Source organism: Dipodomys ordii, unplaced genomic scaffold, assembly GCF_000151885.1.
Source record: "Dipodomys ordii isolate 6190 unplaced genomic scaffold, Dord_2.0 Scaffold85, whole genome shotgun sequence".
Taxonomy (NCBI): Eukaryota; Metazoa; Chordata; class Mammalia; order Rodentia; family Heteromyidae; genus Dipodomys; species Dipodomys ordii.
In genome coordinates, this window is record NW_012267301.1 from 2,214,136 (window position 1) to 2,222,025 (window position 7,890).

General features: G+C 42.9%; 1 pseudogene; it reads left to right on the forward strand.

The window, feature by feature from the left end:
- Positions 1 to 6,408: 6,408 nt before the first annotated feature.
- On the forward strand, positions 6,409 to 7,660 carry LOC105992561 (annotated as a pseudogene).
- Positions 7,661 to 7,890: the final 230 nt, after the last annotated feature.

The following is a 7,890-nucleotide window of genomic DNA, read 5'->3' on the forward strand; positions in this document are numbered from 1 at the left end:
TACAACTTTGACGGGGGGATAGTTGTGGGGGTGGGAGGGAAGGGATGGTAGGGGGAAAACAAAGGAGGAGGCAACAATGCTCAATAGGAAATGTATTCATTATTGCTCATGTAACTGTAACCCCTCTATACAGCATTTTTACAATAAAAAACATACAAAAAGAAGTCCTTGACTAAGAGGGGATGATGTCATATCTTAAATGGAGTTGCCCTTTTAAAATTAACCAGAGCTAAGAGATCAAAAGAAAATAGTTAATGCCTATCTAATTAATTGATGCCTATTAATACCCATCTAATGTCCATATTTGTCTACCTTCTAACTGGGCAGGAACATACATTCTTGCCTTTGTTACCTGCTATTTACAGGAAATGATCGAGGCCTCTCACCAGGCCTTTAACCACTCCAATCCAGCCCTAGTTTCTGACTGGTTATGGGCTTATGCTCCAAATGGAACTCTTCTAACTTGTGCCCAGGATGTGTTTCCTTTGTCATTCATATCAACTGGTCCCATCACTTTGTCAGCCTTTTGCTTGATCTCAACTATTTCAAAAGTTTCTCTCTGACAGGATAACAGTCCTCAGTAGTAAGTCAAGACCATCATATTACTGCAGGCAACTGGAATCTTTGCTTACACCACCCTACCCTACCTAGTGCAGACCTGGACCCTGACTATCTTAGCCCCAGTGACCCTTTGAAGCCGGTGTCATCAGGAAGCAGCCAGAAGAGACCATGATGTGTCTCCACATTGTATACTGCTTGAGAGTTTCAAATGATGGGAATTGGCTTGGCTCTCAAAGCTCCATGTTGCTCCCTCTCAGCCCCATCTTTTTTATGTATCCAAAACCCTGTATGAAGGATTGCCCCGCTGTTCTTGGCCTGATCCTTTATGTATCTACAGATGGAATATGAAGGATTGAGCTTTCTTTCATGTGCTTGTCTGCAGGAAGGTCATTCCAACCTTGGCCCCAGGATATAATACAGCCTATACTCCAGGCAGAGACTCCACTTTGGGTCTGGCCAAGGACACCACCCTTGGGCTCCAAGAGACCATAGCCCATTTTTTTTATTTTCAGGTTCCTTATTAAGCTCTATATAAGTCCACCCCAAAATCCAGTTCCTTGCACAACCTTCAAAGCTGCTGGAAGTTCTATGCCCACTCACTGGCAATAAACAGTCCTAACCTATTGAGGATCAAGTTTGGCCTATTCCTTTTCCCTTCTCCTCCAGTCCTTCCCTTCTCCAACCTCAAATACCAACCCTGGCATGCAAAGATTCTCTGAATCTTGCAATCTACCCTACCATTACATGTCGCTCTTCTGTCAGGCTAATTCCAGGATGCATAGACTCGGGCTCTCATGTGCTAGAGACCAACATGAAATTTAGAGCCATTTGGATGGGGGAAAATGAATGAATGCTAGCAGTCTGTTGTTTCTCCTAGGGTAGCATGTAAGAACAACGAACAAGCAGGACAGGATGTGAGACAAAAAAAAAAACTCACCAATGATGACTAGCCAGGAAGTGGATCTGTATTCTACAAAGTACCATTGATGTTAAGAAGTCCAAATATTGATTTGGAGTGAGGAACTTCAAAGGCTGTAGAGTTTACTAACTCCACACCCCTTTCTTCTTCAACATCAAACTCCACATTCTTTTCATCCCCTACAATGTAAATATGTGCCATAGATCTAACCTTTTTATGCATTCAGCTGTACAAACACATTGTGTGTGTGTGTGTGTGTGTGTGTGTGTGTGTGTGTGTGTGTGTGTGTTTCCTCTGGATGAACAATTCTAGGCAAAAAAGACAACATGGGGGGATCTTGATGCAGGACTTCAAACTCTACTATAGAGCCATGATAACAGAGACAGCATGGTACTAGCACAAAGACAAATCCAAGGACCAATGGAATAAAATAGAAGATCCAGAAATGAAGCCACATACCTACAGTCAGCTGATATTTGACAAAGGAGCCAAAGACATGCAGAGAAAGAAGCACAGCCTCTTCAACTACTGGTGCTGAGAAAACTGGGGAGCCACATGCAGAAAACTAAAATGGACCCCATCCTGTCACCATGCACCAACATCAACCCAAAATGGATTAAAGACCTTAACATCAAACCTGAATCTCTGAAACTACTGCAGGACAGAGTAGGAGAGACACTTGAACTTATAGGCACAGGCAGGAACTTATTGAACAGAATCCCAGGGTCACAACAAATTGGAGAGAGACGCAACAAATGGGACTACATTAAAATAAAAAGTTTCTGCAGAGTTAAAGACATAGCAACCAAACTAGAAAGACAACCAACTAACTGGGAAAAAATATTTACTAGCAATCTATCAGACAAGGGGTTAATACCCAGTATATATAGGGAACTCAAGAAACTAATCCCTCCTAAACCCAATAAACCAGTTACTAAATGGGCAAGGGAACTAAAGAGAGACTTCTCAGAAGAAAAGATAAAAATGGCAAAGAAACACATGAGGAAATGTTTACCAACCCTGGTTGTGAAGGAAATGCAAATAAAGACAACCCTGAGATACCACCTTACCCCAGTCAGAATGGCCCACATCCTAAAGTCAGCCAACGACAAATGCTAGAGGGGATGAGGAGAAAGAGGAACCCTACTGCATTGCTGGTGGGAATGTACACTTATACAACCACATTAGAAAGCATTTTGCAGGTTCCTCAGAAAGCTAAATATTGACCTCCCCTATGATCCACCCATACCACTCCTAGGCATCTACTCTGAACTACAAGAACCAGTATACAAAGACACATGCACCTCCATGTTCATTGCAGCACTGTTTACAATAGCCAAGATATGGAAATAACCCAGATGCTCCACCACAGATGAATGGATCCAAAAATTGTGGTATCTATATACAATGGAATATTATGCAGCCATTAGAAAGGACAAAATAATGGCATTTGCAGGAAAATGGATGCGACTAGAAGAAATCATGTTGAGTGAGGTAAGCCAAGAGCAAAGAGACAAATAGCACATGGTCTCCCTAATAAGTGGATGTTAAATCGAAAATGTAGTCATATGACAAAGTAAACAAGACTCAAGAAACAAAGGACCTCCACTCATCTGGTTGAATCATTACTAAATGACCCCCTGCTGCTGATCACATACATGGTATATATGTGCACATCAGAGGGAAACCAGGAGGACAACACAGAAACAGGGAAACGGGAAAACATGCAACAGTGGGACTCATCAGCTGCACTGGACATTGATCGAAACAAACTAAGCAACTCAATGGCAGTGATGGGAGGGAGGGAATAAGTGGGAAAGAGGGAACAGCTGACACTAAGAAAAAGAAAAGAAATGTACATATCACCCGAAGTGGTGCTATGGCTCAAGTGGTAGATCACTTGCTTTGAGCTGAAGAGTGCAGGGATGCCACCCAAGCTCTAAGTTCAAGCCCCACAACTGACAAAAAAAAAATTATATTGATCAGCAAGACATCGTGGCTCACACCTGTAATTATAGCAATTTAGGAGGCTGAGATGTGATCATCATAGTTCAAAGCCAGACCTGGCAGAAAAGGCCTAAGACTCTTATCCCCAATTCACCACAAAAGACAAAAGTGGAGCTGTGGCTTAAGTGGTACATCTTCTATCTTTGAGGAAAAAAGCTCAAGGATAGTACCCAGGGCCTGAGTTCAACACCTAGGGCCAGCACCAAAATAAATAAATAAAAATATACTGATCAAGCAAAATTACTGCCCTTTATTAAATCTTGATTCAAAACTGTAGGGTTAAAAAATAAAGTCAGGTGTCAGTGTCTAAAGCCTGCAATCCTAGCAACTCAGGAGGCTGAGATCTGAGGATCGTGGTTCAAAGCCAGCCAGGCCAGAAAAGTCCCTGTGAGAGTCCTATCTCCAATTAACCACTCAAGAGTCAGAAATGGTTCCATGTTTCAAGTGGTAGAATGCTAGCCTTTAGTACAAAGAGGCTCAGGGACAGGGTAAATGCCCTGAGTTCAGTCCCCACAACTGATCAACTGATGATGATGATGATGATGATGATGATGATGATGATGATGATAAAACTTTTTAAAACAACCTATATGGCTATTTCAAAAATTGTTGTTAGAATTGTTACGTCCTCCGTGGTGGCTGGCACCGGCTCACGGCTGGAACTGTGGTGTGTGTATTTTCTTGTTAGCTTAGGAGAAGGGGTCAGAGTCTTGCTTAACAACCAAGAAAGCACATCAGACCTGGTCTGGAACACCAGTCGGGACAGCCATGACCCACTGAAAGCGTGGGAGGGTGGTTTGGCACTGTCTTACTTGCTTTTTCAGATTTCTTCTGTTATTTAGATTTGGCAGTGATGTTTTAAGCTGTTGCTTTGGGAAGAAATTTTGTCCCCTGCTGAAAACTGATTGTAATGACCAGTATGTGTACCAAAGAACATCTGTGCAGGAATATGAGCAATCGAGCTGTAGAAACCCCTAAAAATCCACTGCAAAGCGTGAGAAGCAGTTGTTACTGGAATTATTCTTTTTTTTTTTTTTATTCTCAGTAGTGGCTCTTGGACACTGGCACCTGTCTGCTTTTAGCATTTGTCCCTTTCTCCCAGGTCAGATGTAAACCAGCCCCAGTGGTGTGTATTTGGTGCTGACTGTTGGGGAGTGATTTTTTTTACTCTGCTGTGAATTTACGCTCTTGAGGAGCAGAGAGGGGGCTTGGTAACAGTTGTTGTTTCTTAGTATTTCGTTACTCTTCACCTGCTTCCCCCACACACACCCTCCCCCACCCCTGGTATCACCGCTGTCAGAAGTGACACGTGTGGCCTGAGTTCTAACTTCCAATGGGGACAGAGGCCAGTGGGTGTCTCTGGCCAAATGCCTTCCCTTGTTATCTTGGTCCTCCCTGAAATAAGTTGGGTTTGCTATGGTCTCTCTCCACCTGTGTGCCCTCTTCAGCTGCTGGTGACAGGACTCTGGATGTTGCACACTGCGTGATGGCTTTATCTACCACCCGGCTGCAGCCAGCCCCAGCTGCTAAACTGCGCTTTCACCTTTGAAACCTCCCAATTTAGCTTCCAGGCATGAGGTACAATCAAAAAGAAAAGGCTAATATAGGACACACACAGTAGCTTCTGGCTCTCCATCAGCTTAGAATTTTTATGAAAGCCTTGAAGAGAAAACACACGCTTGGCCGCCTCCGTGGAGTCGTGGCTGACACGGCCTGGCCTCACCCGCACCTTTAACCTGCTCCAAAGGCAAGTGAAACAGCTAGACCCCTGTGTGGGGTCAGTCCCCGTGATCTGAGACCAGTACCTTAGTCTAAACCTCTGTGCCCCGTGGGTTTTACCTCCTGGGATGAGGACGTTCCCTACTCTGAGCGGAATTCTTCATGTGTAGGGTCCACCACTTCTCCAAACCCTGCCCTCCTCAGACAGGTGACTGCTCTAAGACCGTGCCACATTACTTTAAAAAAGAAAATTGTTGTTAGGTATTGATGAAAATGAAGACATTTAAATTTCAGTCTATATTCTGTTAAGTAATAATAGAATTAACGCTTGCGATAATTAAAATTCCCTGTAGTTTGAAGGCAGATACAGAAGGAGGCATGCATTAAGTGGTAGGTTATCATGGATTCCCTATTTCACTCTAGTGACGTCAGATGAAATAGGATTAGTCATGTTTTTGTTTTTGTTTTTTCTCATTATTTTTTGTGCTGGTACTGGGCATGAACTCAGGGCTTGGCTGCTGCCCCTTAGTTTTTGTGCTCAAGTCTAAACTCTACGACATGATCTACAGCTCCACTTCTGGCTCCTTGACTGGTTAACTGAAGATAAGAGTCTTATGCACTTTCCTGCCTGGGCTGGCTTTGAACTGTGATGCTCAAATCTCAGCCTCCTGAGTAGCTAGATTACAGGCATGTGCCACCAGCACCTGGCTAAACATGTTTTGATAGAGAATGTATTTTCTACATTATTTTTCCTAACTTCATTTGACTTCACATTTTTTACAATAAAGAATTTCAATTAAAATAAAATAAATTGGAAAATATAAGAATGCATCTAGCCAGATGCCAGTGGCTCACGCCTATAATCCTAGATATTCAGGTGAGATCTGAGGATCATGGTTCAAAGCCAGCCCAGGCAGGAAAGTCCATGAGACTCTTATCTCCAATAAACAACCCAGAAAACTGACTCAAGTGGCAGAGTGCTAGCTTGGATCTGAAGAGGGACAGCACTCAGGCCCAGAGTTCAAGCCCCATGACAAAAAAAAAAAAAAAAGGAATACATCTGTGTAAGGACATTAGAGGAATGGATCTGAAACAACAGCATCATTGGTTATAACAAAGCACAATGACATTCTTTTTGTATAACAATTTCTTTCCATGTTTCTCTCCTCTCTTGTTTGTAGTTCCTTTATCCACTCCCAGTCATGGGTCAGCTGTTCTCTAAAACATCTAGTGATCACCCAGGCTTGACCTCCAGCTTTACTTCATATTTTAAGGATTTCAAGATGGAAAACAAAATTCGCTCTCAGGAAACCATCCGTTCCATGGAGTCACATCTGATCAAAGGAGACATCCAGAGGGCAAACTCTGTGATCACTAACGTGTTAAAGGACATTGAGAATGCGCCACTTAACATCACGGTGACAGGAGAGTCTGGGGCAGGAAAGTCTAGTTTTATCAAGGCCTTGAGAGGGATTGGACGTGAGGAAGAGGATTCTGTTCCCACTGGGGTGCAGGAAACAACTATGCAAAGAAAGGCATACAAACACTCAAACTTTCCTAATGTCACTCTCTGGGACCTGCCTGGAACTGGAACCCCTACTTTCAGCCAAAAGATTATCTTGAAAAAAATACACTTTAAAGAGCATGACTTTTTCCTTATTACTTGCCAAAGCCATCACAAGTATGTAGACAAATTTCTACTTTGTGAGAAGCAAGGTGGACTCTGATTTAATGAATGAAGAGAGATGCAAACCAAGAAGCTTTGAACAAAAGTCCTACAGCAGATCCAAAACTACTGTGTGAATACTTTTAAGCAGAATGGCATGAAGGTGCCACCAATCTTTTTGATCTCCAGTCATGATTTAGCTGATTATGATTTTCCAATTCTGATGGACACCCTACTTAAGGATCTTTCTCTTCAAAAGTGCCATGTTTTTCTGCTTTCCTTGCTGAGGCAGCCACTGAACGGAAGAAGCAGTCCATGATGCAGTGCATCTGGCTAGAAGCCTTCAAGGATGCAGCATGGCCCACCAATCCCGTAGCAGACATGATGAGGGACAATGATTTGAGGAATCTGGAGGCAAGCTTAAGCCACTATCATACATGTTTTGGAGCAGATGACAAATCTCTACATGTTTTTGCTGATAATTTAAAAGTACCTGTGGAGACACTCATGAAAAACATTGAATCCCCAAATTTATTGAGAACTAAAAAGGAAGAACAATTAGGGCAAAGACTTTTGAGATATGTGGAAATCTTCTGCTCAGTTAATGGTGGTCTCCTTGCTACAGGTCTTTACTTTAGAAAACTTACTACCTGCAAATTCATTTCCCTGACATGGTGGCTAATGATGGTAAAGTTCTCCTAGAAGAAGCATATTCAAAAAACCATCAAAATCCCACTTCATCCACAACTGCTAGACTTGACAGTCAACAGCTAGAGTTAGTTAAATAAGCTGCACCCCCCCTTTCCTTTTTTCTTTTTTTCTTGGTGTTTGTGGGGAAGATGGCAGAGGAGAAGCTAGAATCTGAACAAGCTCTCGCATAGAAAGCAGTTTTAGAGTTCCAGTGAACAGTCCTAAGCCAGAGAATCACACCAAGTGTGCCATCACAGGACAGAGAGTTAGGCAAAAGAGGGGAAGCCAAGGCAAGGAGACACATCTGAGTGCTTGCCAGCAGCCGCCG